At 53.1% G+C, this 16942-nt stretch overlaps 2 long non-coding RNA genes across 2 annotated transcripts; one reads left to right on the forward strand and one right to left on the reverse strand.

Annotated features, from left to right (window-relative positions):
- Positions 1-4430: 4430 nt before the first annotated feature.
- Positions 4431-8531, reverse strand: LOC139074773 (uncharacterized). Its single transcript, XR_011524518.1, has 4 exons — positions 8243-8531; positions 7221-7315; positions 4897-4960; positions 4431-4663 (listed from the first exon to the last, which is right to left on the reverse strand). It is a non-coding gene; the product is annotated as an uncharacterized lncRNA (long non-coding RNA).
- A 610-nt stretch (positions 8532-9141) lies between these two features.
- Positions 9142-14159, forward strand: LOC139074774 (uncharacterized). Its single transcript, XR_011524519.1, has 2 exons — positions 9142-9403; positions 11882-14159. It is a non-coding gene; the product is annotated as an uncharacterized lncRNA (long non-coding RNA).
- The last annotated feature ends 2783 nt before the right edge of the window (positions 14160-16942 follow it).

The following is a 16942-nucleotide window of genomic DNA, read 5'->3' on the forward strand; positions in this document are numbered from 1 at the left end:
AAGGTGAATTTGCAGGGCCTCCTCTTACTCAACAGCCGGGTCAGAAGAGGCAGCTGGGTCTCAAATTTGCGGAAGCTGAGCTCCGCCAGCTCCACACAGACCCGTCCTCCCTGCCCGCTGCCTGGGAACATCTCCAGGCCCTGCCTGAACCCAGGCTCTGCCCCGGATCTGTTCATTGAACCCACACCATGTGCCTTCACCACTGAAATCCCCCAGACGCTTCCCCCTGCCGTCTCTTCCATCTTCACTGAAGTGTCAGTGACGTAGTGCAGGCTGCACACGTGTAAGGAGTACAACAGGGTCAGTGTTAACATACATATTCGCCCCAGAAACCATAGACACCATCAAGATAGCAAATGAATCCATCACCTCCAAAAGTTTTGTCCTTACCCTTTGTAATCTGTCCCTCAACCCAGTGATCGATGATTTGCTCTCTCGCTACAGATGAGTTTGTGGTTTCTAGAATTCTGTATAAATGGGGTCATACACTATGTACTCTTTTTTGTCTTCTTGCACTCAGCATAACTGTTTTGCGACTCCTCCTTGTCGTTGCATGCAGGAGTTACTTCTTTTTATTGTTGAGTAGTCCACTGTCTTTCCCATTGTGATTTGAGTAAACCCAGGCCTCTGCGTTCCGTGAGCCTGCATGATCTGCGCCCTGCCCTCCCCACTCTGCTCCTACTCATCTCCCCACTCACTTCACGCCAGCCACACTCTCTTTTTCTCCATCCCTCAACACGCCCACCTTATGCCTGCCCCAGGGCCTTTGCACTTGCCATCTCTGCTTCCTGGAATGCTCTTCACATGTATGGCTCCAGCTTGTCAGGTCTCAGCTCAAATATCACCTCCTCAGTGAAGCCTTCCCTGCCCACTCTACCTCACCTCCTACCTCTGTGACTGCCCCATTACTTTGTTTTACATACTTCACAGCACTTACAACCCCCTGACTTCACGTCATGCATTTATTGTGCATCTTTCCACCAGTGCGTGAGCTTCGTAAGAGCAGGATGAATGAATGAATGCCACTATGAACAACCCATGACAACCCATTTCCGTCATGATGCTTAGGTGCAGCTTAAAAACTCTGGCACACACTCTTAATAAGACGACGACGGAATCATCCATCAATGACAGAGCTGGAGGAAACCTCAGGACATCTAGAAAGATGTCCAGACATGAGCCAACTAGTGCATTTGAATTCCCACTTCGAGAAGCAGTGACTGAAGGCGAGAACCCTGTGCAGGCCGGCACCCAGCCCCAGGGCTTAGTCACGCCCACGGCTGGCCGTTTTATACTCAGAGGGCCCGGCTTCGCTCCATCCAGATGATCCTGGAAATGAGCCCTTGAGCCCCCAGCATCCCCTTCTCTGGACCCTCGCCCCGTCTCCTCCTCCACACTCTCCCTCCATCCTAGGTTTGATGACGCCCACCTCGGGGCCCACACGGGCCTCAGTCAACATGAAAAGCCTCCGAAACAGGGACCCCAGACAGTTCGAGTCTGTCTGGCCGCCCCCCACAGCCTCCACCGTGAGCGGGCCCAGTGCTGCAGCCTCCTGGCTCCTCTGGGCTCTTCTGTGGGCGACCTCGCCCTGTCCCTCTTGATCCTGTTCACCCCGCTCTGCCTCCCAGATTCCTGGCTCCTACCCCCAGCCTCCTGTACCGCCTCCCGACAACATCTCCAGCTCCACCTGCCCGGACCAGTGCCGCCACCCGCCCCTCCCTCAGTACACACCCGCCCCCCACCCCGCCCCGCCCGGGAGTCCTTTGCTGCCCCTCCTTCTCTCACACCCGCCATCAATCCATCAGCGGGCCCTGGGAGCTCTGCCTTCGCAGTCGCTCCTGAACGTGACCGCTGCCACCTTCTCCATTACCATCCTGGACCAGCGGCCATCTTCTCTCACCTGGGGGACAGGTACGCTGGGGGTGAACAGGAGTCCCCCAGACCATGGCCCCAGGGTGCTGACAGGTGCCACAAGAAGAGAAAGGCCTGAACACCAGACACGACGGACACTCAGGCAGATGGAGCCCATGGTGTTTCAGAAAAGAGTAACTTTGGAGTCACACAGACCTAGCTGGGAAGGTTCTGGAACATCAGCGAGGGTCCGTCTCCGTGTCTGTCTCATGGTGCCCCCTCATGAGAATCCCCGGGGAAGCCTGGCACCGTCAGGAGGGGAGCCTTGAGCCCAGGGAGACAAAATACGTGACGTATCTCAAGCAGTATTTACATGACTATTTAAATGACCGTGGACGCCACTGTGTCAACCGATAGATTATTGAACTGACACTGGCCTTCTGTCGTTACAGATTTTTCTTGACAAATCCTGAAAACAAGGACTCTTTCATGTGGGGAAGGGGTCTCCTAGTTAATGTTTAAGAGGGCTGATGTGGTTAAAAGCGGGGCTTCCCAGTTAGACGTGGGGTCTAACCTGGACCCCGCTCCCTGCTAGCTGTGCTGCTGTGGGGAGAGCTGCTTAACCATCCTGAGCCGCGGTTTGCTCATCCAGAAAACGGGGCCAACGATGCTCTCCCACTCTTGGTACCCAAACACCCTGTTGAAGGGTAGTTGTTAAGACTAAGCATGACTCTGCATATAAAGGGGATTCGTTAGTACGTATTAAATACCTCACATTTATTGAGTGCTTACTCTGTCCCAGGCCATTTTAAAAAGTACTATCTCATTGAATCATCACTCGGCCCTGCAACATGGGTTCTGTTTGTCATGTCATTTTGTGGGAGTGGAAATGGAGGCCCAGAGAGGTTAAGGAAATTGCCCGTAGTCACACAGCGAATAAATGACTGAGGCAAGACTTTTAAGCCCAGCTGTGTGATGTCGGGGTCTGAACAGCCTCCCGAATAAAGGAAAAGCAATCATTTAGGGTGGACCTGGAGTCCAAGAGGGGTCTGGCAAGGCCCTTGGCAAGGGCAGCCCTGCAGGGTGGTCTAAAGGAACAGAGGCCCCCACAGCCTTACTCAGTAAGCGGCTGAGCTGGGGGAGCAGCATTTCTCCGTTCTCTGCTAACAAAAAGCGACGATAATACTACTAATCGGAGATGACATCCTGAATGCTTGTGGCGTGCCCACTGCTTGACCCTGCATCTCAGGTCATCCCGCACCCGTCCTTTGAAGTTACCAGCCCCATTTTACAGGTGAGGAAGCTGAGGCACAGAGAGGCTAGGTCTCTTGCCCACGGTAACGCAGTGAGGATGAGCTGGCACGGGCCCCCAGGTGGCTCCCCGGGCACCCCCCCACCCCCACCCCCCAGCCAGCGGCAGGCGACAAGGCGCTGGGAAGGAGGTGGCTGCATTTTTTCTTTGCCCAGAAATGTCAGTGCGTCACCATCACACAAAGTCCTGGCTGTTTGCTCCGTGGGTCCCGGGGCGCTCTGACAAGTGTCCCCTCGAGCAGGCTGGGGTAGGGGGAGGCAGGAATGGGAGGCAGATTCAAAGCACACAATTAAAATTCCTAAGGAACTATGTGGAGTCGTTCTCTTCCTCCCCAGAAACACTCAGAACATTCTTGGTCTCTATATGGACTGGGGCTGGGCCGTAAGCCCCTTGCTGCACCTTCTCCAGGCTCATGTGACCGCAGACTGTCTCCCGGAGGAATTCTCTGTGTCCCCGAGACAGCTGGTCCCTCCCTCCTCCCCACCCATCTCTGCTGCTTGGGATTCCTGGCGCTCCTCTGGGGGCAGGCGCGGGTGTGGGCACCCATGGGGAGCAGAGCCAGGGCCTCTGGGGCGGGGAGCTGGGGCCCGAGCCGTCCCCTGCCACATGCCCAGCGGGTGTGGGCCTGGCAGTGTGTGTGTGTGTGTGTCCTGGGAGACAGTGTCCACAGCTGCCCACAGCTCAGCCCCAGGCCGTCTCAGAAGGCGAGGGAAAGCCACCAGCTGAGGATGCGACTCAGAGGACTGGCCCTCCCGAGGGACGTGTGGCCTCCTGTCCCAATGGGGGGTCACCCAGGGCAGGAACTGAGGAGCAGGCCAGCGAACCCTGAGGCCCCAGCAGCTGCGGGGGGGGGGGGGCAGGGAGGAGCGGGGAGTGACTGCTGAATGGGCACAGGTCTCCTTGGGGGTGATGGAAACGTTTCGGAACTAGATAAAGGCAATGGTTACAACAGTGTGAATAGACTAAACACCGCTGAAATGTACACTTAAAATGGTTAATTTTATGTTATGTGAATTTCACCTCAATTAAAAAAAGAGAAAATCAGCTATGGCTGGAGCAGCCCAGTCCATTCCCCCCTTCTTCCAACCTTGTTCTCCTGCCCAGTGAACGCCTGTGTGGATCCCGGACCATTTCCACGAGATACAGGAAATGTATTGATGGAAAATTGGAAGAGATCTTGAAGATTTATACAATAAATTGATGCACACACACAAACGAAAACCCTGGGGCTCGGGCCACACGCGCAGGACCCTGAGAGCCTCCTTACCTTCTGCTCCTTGCTTGCCTGACCTGGTCCCGGCCCTGCCCCCAGTCACTTCCCGAGGTGCTCTGGGCTGCTGCCCCCTGTCACCCCTTTCCTCTTCCGGTACGGGTGAGGTGGACGACTTTCGCCTTCTCTTGGAGTCAGCATGAGGGTTTAAATGCAGGCACTGCGTGGGGCTCGTTCTCTGGGTGACCGTGGGCAACTCACTTAACCTCTCTGTGCCTCGGTTTCCTCACCTGTAAAAGGGGTACAAGGATAATAGTTTCTACTCACGGGGCTTAGCCAGTCATTTGGGATGACATCTGGGAAGTGTGGGCCACAGAGGCCGACACACAGCATGGGGCCCGCCAGCTGGAGGTGACTGTTAGGCTAGTCCTGCTGGCCCAGTATCTGTCAGCAACCCCTGCTGTCTCAAGGGGAGCTCCGAGCCCAGGAGACTCTTCAGAGGCCTTGCCAGCCCAGAACTCACTGATCCACACACGGGTTCGGCACGTGGCGGAGAGAGCTTGCTGACGGGGTCCTCACCACTGCCCCTGGAACAAGAAAGAGGAGGGGGCGAGAGTTCGATGCCCCCAGGAGGGTAATGAAGGGGGTGAGCCACCCCTGGAATGGAAGGATGTGGAAAACGCTGGTGGGCTATGGCCCTCTGCCCATCCCACCTCCCCATCCTGTTTCTCATAAACCCCAGAGGACTTGGCTTTTCCCAGAAATGGTCCCAGGAGCATTTTCATCAGTTTGCAGGCTGGGGGCTCATTCTCCACCCCCCGCTCTCCCCCTCCCCCCCACGTATCTCAGATTCTAGGAACTGCTCCGGGAGCTTTAAATCTAGTTGAAGAGGAGGTAGAGATGCTGGGTGGGTGGGCAGAGGCGTCCCCCAGGTTATGGGGGCGGTGGGCCTGGCTACTGTTGAGGTGGGGAGATATAAAGTATTCGTACAATTCAACAACAACGAAAGAACAACCTGATCACAAAATGGCCAGAGGACACGAACAGACATTTCTCGAAAGAAGATATACAGATGGCCAACGGGCACATGAAAAGATCTTTAACATCACTAACTATTAGGGAAATGCAAATCAAAACCACCATGAGTTATCACCTCACACCCGTCAGAATGGCTGTTATTAAAAAGATGAGAAACAACAAGTGTTGGAGAGGATACACTGCTCTCATCCACTGCTGGTGGGAGTGCAAACTGGTGCAGCCACTACGGAAACAATATGGAGATTTCTCAAAAAATTAGAAATAGAACTACCATATGACCCAGCTATCCCACTACTGGGTATTTATCCAAAGAACATGAAAACACTAATTCAAAAAGATATATGCACCCCTATGTTCATTGAAGCATTATTCACAATAGCCAAGAACTGGAAACAACCTAAGTGCCCATCAACAGATGAAAGGATAAAGAAGATGTGGCATACACACACACACATATACATACATACATAATGGAATACTACTCAGCCATAAAAAAGATGAAATCGTGCCATTTGCAACAACGTGGATGGACCTTGAGGGTATTATGCCAAGTGAAATAAGTCAGACAGAGAAAGACAAACACTATATGATTTCACTCATGTGTGGAAGATAAACTAACAAACACATGGTTAAGGAGAACAGCTTGGTGGTGACCAGAGGTGAAGGGGGGGGGAGGGCAAAAGGGGTTAAAGGGCACATGTGTGTGGTGACGGATGGAAGCTAGACTTTTGCTGGTAAACATGATGCAGTCTGTACAGAAGTCAAAATGTAATGATCTACACCTGAAATTTATATAATGTTATAAACCAGTGAGACTTCAACAACAAAAGAAAGAATTTTGCTGGAGATCTGGCCCCACCCCTCAGGCCCCGCCCCTCCTGGTTGTATGCAAATGAGGCCCTCTGTAGCCCCGCCCCCGGCCCCTGAGTGGACCTGGGGCACCAGGCCATTTCCCTGCCAACCCCACTTGGCAGCCCAAACCTCCTAGCGCACTGCCCACCTTCCCCCACTGCCTCCTCCTACCCACCAGCCTCTGCGGGCCTGCGGAGGGGCTGCGGATCCCAGACTGCAGGCGTGGGTGGTGTTGGCAGAGCTGGCTAGGTGGGCAGGGATGGGGAGGAGAGTCCCCCCAGGGGCTGACTGCTCTTCTGCATTCCCCGTGCCTGTCTGTCAGCATCTTGACAGCTGACCCCAGAGGGCAGAGGAGGTGGGCGGGACGTTGGAGCGGGGGTCCTAGGACTGCCTTCTGCGGTGCATCTTGGCAGTGGCACTGGAAAACGGACTCCCTCTGGACCCGCCCACTGCCTGCTGGGCCTGAGGGGGTGCAAAGCGGACACAGCTGGTGGGAGCAGAGACCCGGTCCAGAAACGCCTGTCTGCCAAGGCCGCGAGAGGGGCTGGGCCTCGGCCTGCAGCCTCCCCCCCACTCCCCTCCTCCCCATGCCAGGGCCCCCGAGAAGGAGAGTTGGGAGAGAAGCCTGATTCTACCAGAGTCTCTCCCAGGGCCTGTAAGGCTCAGTGTGTATATCCACTGAATGAAAAATCAAAGCCCCAGTCACATCAGCCCTCTCACACAAAACCCTCCCAGGGCTCCCCAGGGCTCCTGGGGTCCCCCCCACCCCGACTTTGATGCTGATGCGCCTCTCCAGCTCCTCCTTTCGTCTGAGCTCCAGCCACACTGCTCTTCCCCCTTTCCCACCCCAGGGCCCTTGCACGTGCTGTTCCTGCTCCAGGACCATGCATCCCTCCCTCTTCACCCAGTTAACACCTTGTGCTTCAGCTCGCAGTCCGTTCCCCAGGAAAGCTGTACCTGATCTCTCAGATGGGTCCTCTTGGCTTCCTTTCCTTCCCAGTGCAGAGCTCTGTTTATAATTCCTGTTCCTTCTGGTAATGTTTCCAAACACCCTGGATAATAAGAATCATGTGAAGTACTTTTTAAAAATGCAGATTCCTGGGCCCTTTCCTTGCCCCAGAGTCAAAACCTCCCGGAGAGGGGGCCGGGCTCTGGTTAAGAGCCCCAGGTGAGCCGCTCCATCCCTGTGGGAGGCTGTCTCATGGATGTCTGTGCCCCAGCTGGGCTCTGCGTGCCACAAGGTGGACACCATCTTCTTCTTTATCCTCGCGACCCCACCTCCAGCACAGCGGCTGGCACAGGAGGGGGCTCCAAGCATGGATAACTATCAAATGAGAGGGATTAGTGCTATAGACTAACTTGAATTCAATTCCAAGTGTTTGTCACCCGGGCTACACAAGGCTAGCACAGAAGAATCCCGAAGTGGATTCAGGTGTCCCCAGAAATTGGAGCAGAGAGAGTGCACAGGACATTAATAAAACGCAAACCGGGGTCTGAGATGGTTTGGGAAGGGGCCCCTGCCTGTGCTGTTAACCCCCGAGGAGGGGACAGAAGTGTCCCGGGGACCATCCTGAGGTAGATAAACCCACCCCTCCTCTGGGGAGGCACCTTCCCCCCAACACAGGTGGAGGCAGAAGAAATGTTGACACCCACGGGGAACTGAGAAAACAGAGGACAGGGTAACAACAACAACAAGAATAATAGTAACAGTAGTGAAGACACCCATTTTGGGCATCCTTATAATGCTAGGCCCCATCCTGAGACGGCATCAGTCAGCTGGTGCAACCTACCAGCTGCTTGGGCAGCGATGGCACCCCGATTTCCTGACCCGCACCCCCTTCCTGCCGCTTCCCTCCCCCTCAATTCCCGCCAGGTGTTCAGCTCTGAATCGGAACAGCTCCAGCCCTCTTCCTCCCGGCGGGGTCCCGGATTTCCAACAGCGCCCCTCTCCCCGCCCCGGCCTTTGGATGCACGCACACCTGCCTCTCACACCGGACTCTTGATTTGGGGTCCGGAAAACATCGCCACTGCCTTGGAGTGGGGGCGTGGGGTGGTGGAGCGGCCCCTCTGTCTGATGCAAGGGTGTAGGGGTGAGGGGAGGAGGGATTGGGGCGCAGCAGAAGAGGGTCCCCCCCCCAGCTCTCCCCGCTGCTGGCTTCCCACCCTGCCGCCGGCCCCCACGAGGCCGCCGCTTGCATTTCAGGATTTTGCGCCTGGCAGGACGCCGCCCGCGACGTGCGTTTCCGAGGGGGCAGGGAGTGGAAAGAGAGGGCGGAGGAGCGACAGGCTTTCCCAGGGCCCTGCCCAGGCTGGGAGGGACAGTATCTTTGAGATCAAAATCCGGCTGGCCCACGCCCAGGCCTGCGGGGAGTCCCAGCCCCTTGATGGGGAGGGAAGGGATAGGTATGCAAAACAGGGGCGGGTCGCCCTGCAGTTACCGGGCCGCGAGGGGTTACTCTCAGTCCCCACCCGCCAGGGGACAGAGGGACGTGTTTCAGAGCTGGGTGGGCTGCGCTGACACTAAGGGCTTGTCTGCCTGGCGCCCACGCTCGCTGGGAATCGCCGGCGTGGCTGGGCGCCCCGGGGCTGCCACTTACGCCAGTGCCTGTGGCTCTGGGCTCCCAGCCCCCCTTCCCTGCCTGCGTCCCTGGGGGCAGCTCTGACAGCACCCCAAAGGGCAAGGGCCTCCGGGTGGTGACCTTTGGGGCAGGGCAGGGCATGAGAGGCCAGAGGGACCGGAGCCCCTGGACTTTGCTAGGCCTGGTAAACAGCTGCCGAGAGGTAAAAACTCTGACGTCTGCGCCAGCACCCTCCTCCCCTCCCAGAGAGTGTGTGTGTTTGCGGGGGGGGGAGGGGGTTGTGCACAGCCAACCGGGTCACTCGAGGGTGGAGAGTGGTGGACAGGCCGGGACTCGTTGCTGCCTGGGGCTCCCTGGAGCAGACATCCCCCTGAAACCAGGAATTCTCAGCCCACCCTTGAGCCAGGCTCCCAGATCAGCCTGGCCCCTTTCCAATCCTGGCCCCCAGCTTCAGTGAGCGCCGAACGGAAGTGCCCTGGAAGTCCTGGGTCCAGAAGTTGGCAGCAAAGCATTACTTTGGCAAGGAGCACATCTGGGCTGGTGTTCCGTGGGTCCAGAGAGGTGAGCTGTGTTCACAGCCAGGAGGTCACCGTGTCCCTGACCCAGGTGGGGTGGAGAAGCTGGATGGGGGAGGGAGAAGGGTGGGGTGATTGGCATCCTGGATTCTGACTTTGCTCCTGGTCTGTGGATCTTAAGCAGAGCCTGCTCCCTGGGCATGCAACCTGTGTGTGCAGTCATGGGGCCCCCGAGTTCAGAAGGGCCCTGCACTTGGCTTAACGAAATTCTTAATAACTTTGAACAAGGGGCCCTGCATTTCCGGTTTGCCCTAGATCCTGAAAATTGTGTAGCTTATCCTGATCTTAAAACTCAGAGAAAAAGTGGTGGCTTTAGAGATTCTATTTAGAGATTGAATTTAGGGGACTCTGTTAGGTGAAGCTTGAAGTGAAAGCTAATTGGAAGTGAGAGTGGGGCAGCTTGTCCCGAAGCTGTACTTGGACAACAACAATAATGAAAACAACGTATTTTTACAGCGTTTACTATGCGCCAGTCACTATTTTAAATGCTTTACATGAATTAATTTAATCCTCATGATGCCTCTATATAGTCAGAACTGTTACTATCCCCATTTTACAGAAGAGGAAACTGAAGCTCAGCTTGGTTTAAAAAAAGTGGCCCAGTCGATTCTTGGGCAGTTTCGCTCCACAGAACTTCACCTGCTAGAGCTCCCATTCGTTTATATTTAAAGTGAGTTTCTTGCAGACAACACGTAGTTAGGACTTATTTTATTAATTCACTCTGACAGTCGTTTTTTTTTTTTTTTTTAAAGATTTTATTTTTTCCTTTTTCTCCCCAAAGCCCCCCAGTACATAGTTGTATATTTCTCGTTGTGGGTTCCTCTAGTTGTGGTATGTGGGACGCTGCCTCAGCGTGGTTTGATGAGCAGTGCCATGTCCGCGCCCAGGATTCGAACCAACGAAACACTGGGCCGCCTGCAGCGAAGCGCGCAAACTTAACCACTCGGCCACGGGGCCAGCCCCGACAGTCGTTCTTTTTTAATTGCTGTATTTAGACCATTCACATTTAATGTAATGATATAATTGGATTAATGTCTACCATGTATGTAACTGTATTCAGTGGACTTTTTCTTCCTTTTTTTTTTAATCCTTCCCTCTTTTTCTGCCTTCTATGTTTTTAATTGAGTGTTTCATAGGATTCCATTTTTCTCTTCTCTTAGCCTAACAATTATGCTTGCTTTAAAAAATTTGTTGGCGATTGCCCTCAAGGTTTCACAATATACATTTACAACTAATCTAAGTCCACTTTTAAATAACACCAGACTGCTTCACAGAGTTTTCGCAATCTTCCCCCCGACCACCACATGGCTTTCATCCGTTTCACTCCTCCGTGTGTCACCATCATCCAACATGCCGTTGCAGTTATCAGTCATTTATTGCAGTTACTCGTTTCTTGAATTCTCGCAACGACCTTATGAGATGGGGTGGGGGCTGGCCTCACCTCGTTTTACTGGGGCATCTGCAAAGCCACAAATGTTTAACACGTTGCCCAGGTCACAGGCAGCGAGCGGCAGAGCTGAGCTCTGAACCCACCCGTCCTCCCTCCGTGTGGCAAGCCACCTGCTTTTGTTTAGTTGAAACGTTCCTTGTCATCCAACGGAGCAAAGTTTCTAAAGAGACTTTTATTCTTGTTTCCTACGGTATTTTCATTGACTGTTGTTTCGGTCCATGTATTATCATGATGGGGGGCTTCGTAGGGGCCGATGGAGAGAGGCAGGCATCAAGAGAGAATCTGGGTTCTGGCCTCATCAGTTGACTCCTCCCCAAATCACACTCTGCTCCTCTGAAAGCTTAAGAGTGAGCGGGAGGGACTTGCAGGGACGGCCTTGTGGCGTGAGGTGCCAAGGGCTGGAGCATCCTACGTAGAAACACAGGCGATTGCTCCCCGAGATCAACACTCGGGCCTGCGTCGACAAGCCTTTCTGCAGAAGAGCCTGGTCTCTGGATTCTCAGGCTGTTCGCTGGTGGCCCAGGGGTTGCACGTGGGCCTTGGAGGGACGCCAGAAGACGACGTCTGGGGCCCCTCCCTGCAGGAGCCAGACTTCCTGAGCCAGCTGGGGCAGCACCATTCTCAGGGGCGGCAGGAAGGAGCCACTCTCTGTTTGTAAACAGCGGCCATGCCCTCCTGGCATCCTTCCTTCCTCCCCTTGCCCCGAGCTCTGCCTCCTTCAGCAGGACGAGGAACCTGGCCAAGGGTCCTGGGGCAAGAGTGGGCAGGACAGTCCTTCCCAAGCTCACTGGGCTGATTTTCCAGGCCAGTGGGGATCCCGAATTCGTGGGCCAGACACAACCCTAGCTGACCTTTGAGGGAGGAGCCAGGCTAGGACAGAGGGAACCTGAGGACCCCCCCACCAAATGCCTACAGAGCTGGGGTTGTGGAACATCCAGTGACAGGCCAGGAGGGTATGCACTCTGGTAGGCATCTTTTTATCTGACCAGCATCTGTTCTTCCTTCTCTCTCCAGCATCCCAATTTCCCTTTGAGGAGCCACTCTCTCCCCTTTCTCAAGCGACCTCGCCCTTCCGCTCCAGAGGGAGACCGGTCAGTCAGACCTGGCCAGCCAGCGTACTCCATCCCAGCCGCCATGGTGGTCCAAGCTGTCCATGAGAGCCAGCCCTGGGGCTTGGGCAGGGACTGCTGAGAAGAGAATTCCTCTATTTGCCGTGCTTGTTGAGCTGGTCAGGTGTCAACTCGGAGCTGCTGGCGGCCAACTTGCCTGCCAACAGAGGGAAAACAGAGCCTAAAGATGATTTTCAAAGTGGCATTTCAAATTAGTGAGGACAGAATGAGTTATTCACTAAAAGGGACAATTGGCTACACGTTTAGGGGAAAATTAAGTCAGATCTCTTCCTCATATCACAAACAGAAATAGATTCCAGTCGGATGAAAGAAAAAAGGATTAAAATGTGAAGATAGTGGAAGAAAATGCAGGTTACTACTTATTCATAAATTTGGGAATGGGCAAAATCTTCCTTAGCATGACATGAAATCCAGAAGCCACAAAAAAACTATTTGCAGATTGCCTGCGTAAAAATAGAAAACCAGGGGCCGGCCCTGTGGCATGTTGTGGTTAAGTTCACATGCTCCGCTTCGGTGGCTCGGGGTTTGTGGGTTCAGATCCCGGGCACAGACCTATGCACCGGTCATCTAGCCACGCTCTGGTGGCATCTAACATACAAAATAGGGGAAGATTGGCATAGATGTTAGCTCGGTGACAATCTTCCTCAAGCAAAAAGTGGAAGATTGGCAACAGATGTTAACTCAGGGCCAATCTTCCTCACCAAAAAAAGAAAAAAAAAAAAGAAAGAAGGAAAGAAAAAAAAGAGAAAATCATGTAGCCAAAGATACCATAGGAAAAACCTGCATAACCAAAGATACTGTAGAAAGGCTGACGACAACTGGGAGAAGGTGTTTGCAACATTGCAACGGACAGATGTAAATACCCCTAGTTACAAAGAGGTCTGACAATCAATAGGACAAAAAGAAAAGCCACTTAAACCCAAATTGTGCAAAGGACATGAAAGGAAGAATGGTCAGCCAGACCATTGTTCACCCTTTGAAGCACTGCTCAAAAGGCCACCTCAGGGACGGGATTGGAAATGATGTCAGGCACAGACTGTTGAAGGAGTGGAGAACATCAAGCCTAGAAGGAAACAGATCAGAGCAGCACTGCCCAGTGAAACATCATGCCAGCCACATACGCAATTTTACATTTTCTAATAGCCACTTAAAAAACAAAGCAAAAAGAAACGGATGAAATTGATTTTCCTAATTTTTTTTTGAGGAAGATTAGCCCTGAGCTAACATCCGCTGCCAATCCCCCTCTTTTTGCTGAGGAAGACTGGCCCTGAGCTAATATCCATGCCCATCTTCCTCCACTTTATATGTGGGACACCTGCCACAGCATGGCTTGCCAAGTGATGCCATGTCCGCACCCGAGATCGGAACCAGCGAACCCTGGACTGCCAAAGTGGAACGTGGCAAACTTAACCGCTGCGCCACCGGGCCGGCCCCTTCATAATATTTTTTATTTAACCGATATAGTGTCATTTCAACATTAATCAATGTAAAATTATTTATTGGCTTTTGGGGCTACGTCTTGGAAATCTGGTGTGTATTTTTCGACACACCTCAATTCGGGCCAGCCATGTTTCGAGTGCTCGACAGTCGTAAATGGTTGCTGGCTCCCATATGGGGCAGAACAGTGTTAGAAGATGAGAGAATGGACCACAGACCTGGGGCCGTGTCCTGGCTTTCTCATTTGCTAGCCATGTGACCTTTTGGATTTTCCATGTCTTCATTTGAAAAACGGCACCAGAGGGCCGTGTGGGTTTTAAATGGAATCCACATACAGCATTCAGCTCACCAGCTGCCACAGAGTTAAGAGCAGACCAGCTGTTTATTTGCAGTTACTAATTATTACCCAAATAGCTGGTAAGTCCGTAAGCACAGTGGACAAGACAAAGACCAACATATAAAAACGGCGGGGCGTTAGATTTTAATTCAGCATAAGAAAAATCTCACTTTCCAATGCTGTGGCTGCCGGCCCCACGTGGCTGTGAAGCGCCAGTGTCAATAGTCGGACAGAGAAATGCTGAAGTGTAAAATCCACATCAGATTTCCAAGCTTCGTGCAAAAGATAGAATATAAAACATCTCGCTAAGTGTTTTCATGTTGATTGCATGCTGAAATGATCACATTTTGGATACATCAGGTTAAAGAAAATATACTATTAAAATTCATTTCACTTCTTTCTTTCTACTTTTTAAAAAAACATGAATGTATTTGCCTTATATTTCTGTTGGAGAGCACTGATGTAGAACTCTGCAGGAATGGGATAGACTGCTTTGTGGAGTAGTGAGTTCCCCATTCTGGGAGTGATTCAAGCTGAGGATGGATGACTGGGAAGTAGGGATGGTGCACGATGACTTCAGAGTTGGGGATTTGTGGGTTTCTTCAGTCCGGGTCTCCTAGCCATGCACGGGCTTCTGGGGCCACAGCTCAGCGCGTGGCTGGAAGGCAGCTGACCGTCTGCCTGGAAGTGGCCTAAAAAGCGGTGCTCACTCCCCGACAGCAGCACTCAGCTCTTCCAAACAGGAGTCCAGCATGACTGGACTGTTGGCTCAGGCGGCAGCTACTGGCCAGAGGAGGACGGGGCCATGCCTGCCTTCTGTGTCCCTGTGGCTTAGACAGCTGCAGGGTCAGCTCCGTGAGGTCTCCATTCCCTCCTGCTCCCAAGATGGTGTCTAGAAGGCGGGCCCCCCATCGTTCTCTGCTCAGCCCCAGATGCTGGGCAAAGCTCCCACAGGAGGAAGCACTTGGTGCCAGGACGTGTGGAGTAAGTATCTTAGATTCGAAGCCGGGAGCTGCCGTTTCCGCCACCCCGGTCGCCAGACAGCTTCCTCCTGGCAGCCTGTGTCTCATCAAGAAAGCCCGTACCCCGAGAGTGGGCTTGCCTGATGCAAGCCGGGAAACTAAGAACTCGCGTGGATTTTGCTTAATAGCTGAAACCCACAACCAGCAGGATAGTGTGGCCGGGGCCCTGAGCCTGGAAACTCTGTTCCACCCCTGGAGTTCTCCCATGACCACAAGACATTGGGCGAGTCTCCCCACCCCGTCCCCAGGCCTCAGTGTCCTTATTCCTCAAACAAGGGACGGGGACACCAGGGGCCTTTCCAGTTCAGAAATTCAGAGATCACTCAGCAACATCTGCTCCTCATAGCACCTGTCTGTCGCATCCTATTTCTCATTGGTACGTCTTGTCCATCCCAACTGGAGGACGATGACGATCGTAGTAATGATAAACAGCAGCTGGCATTTGTTGATTTCCGTTTTACGTGCATCCACCTTATTCAGTCCTCCCCACCCCCTCGTGAGATAGGGTCTGTTATTCTCTCCGTTTTACGAAGGCAGAAACGGAGGTCTGTGAGCCCCTCGTGCGAGTCTGCCCTGGCTGCCGTGATAAAATCCCACAGACGGGGTGACTTATACAACAGAAATTGATTTTCTCACAGTCCTGGAGGCTGGAAGGCCAAGATCAAGGCCAAGATCCAGGTGTGGGCAGGGTGGGTCTCTTCCGAGGCCTCTCTCCTGGGCTTGTGGACGGCCGCCTTCTCCATGTCCTCACATGGTCCCCCTCTGAGTCCATGTCCAGCCTTCCTCTTCCCATAAGGACTCCAGTCCTGTTGGACCACTCTCACGACCTCGTTTTAACTCCGTCACCTCTTCAAAGAGAAGTCTGATTTCCGTCCTCCGCATCCCTCAAGAATGAGGAGCAGAGCCAGCCCTGATGGCCTAGTGGTTAAAGTTTGGCACACTTCGCTTTGGCGGCTGGGGGTTTGGTTGCCGGGCACGGAACCACACCACGCGTCTGTCAGTAGCCATGCTGTGGCAGCGGCTCACATAGAAGAACTGAAAGGACCTACAACTAGAATACACAAGTGTGTGCTGGGGTTTTGGGGAAGGAAAAAAAGAGGAAGATTGGCAACAGATGTTGGCTCTGGGCAAATCTTTCCCAGCAAAAAAAAAAAAAAAAAAGAATGAGGAGTGGTACACAGGAGAGGTGGGATTTGTTATCTGGCCCACTGACCCCATAAGACATTAACCACAACCCCGCTCAGGACAAGCCTAACACGTTATCTTTAGCTTGCAGGAAACCACAAAGAAAGGAAGGAGAAGATACTGAACAAAACCAGTCAAAACAGTTGAAGGCAACGTGGCAGTCTGACTTGACCTGACATAGACCCCACAGCTCATCATATGATCATTGTAATGCATTACCATATTACAGAACACACCCACTGGTGCCATGATAGTTTACAATTGCCATGGCAACAGTGGGATATAACCAAATAAGGAAAGAAAAGACGTGGCCCCCTTGCTCCCCAGAAAAACCTGCCCATTTCCCCCAAATAACTATGAACATTCCTCCCTTCCATTACGTAGGCCCCTTATAACAGCTGCTCCATCGCCCCAGGAGCTGAGATGTTGATCTGTGGACTTTGTTCCTGCTTCTCCATTCTTTGGCCATTGAATAAAGCTTGTGCTGTTGAACGCTCAGCCTTCATCTCCTTTGAAAGTTGTGACACCAAAAAGAGGAAGAACACCAAGAGGAAGGGCTGGAGACCCTTCCTCAGGTCTCTCCCCATTTGGGGAAGAGTTCAATTGGTAAGACAAGTACAGTCACGTTCTGAGGTCCTGGGGGTTAGGACTTCAACACATGAATTTTGGGGGCCACCATTCAGCTCCTAATGACCCTCAAAGGCCAGGAGAGCCTCTTTCCCCTGTATTCCTCATGGGCTGAACCCACAACAGAGATCCTCAGAGGATCTGTTGAAAATCAAGGTTGGAGGGGATGGGGAAGGGAGATGACTGGAGGGTAGGGGCTGGCAAGTGCGCCCTCAGCATCCTCCAGGTCCACCCTGACAGTCTGTGTGGGGCTGACAGCCCAGTTGGGTGAAATGGCCAAGTGAACAGGAATTTCCCCATCGTCACAGAAGGGTGCTGGCCCTGTTGGAGAGGTCCA

The sequence above is a fragment of the Equus przewalskii genome, chromosome 12, assembly GCF_037783145.1.
Source record: "Equus przewalskii isolate Varuska chromosome 12, EquPr2, whole genome shotgun sequence".
NCBI lineage: Eukaryota > Metazoa > Chordata > Mammalia > Perissodactyla > Equidae > Equus > Equus przewalskii.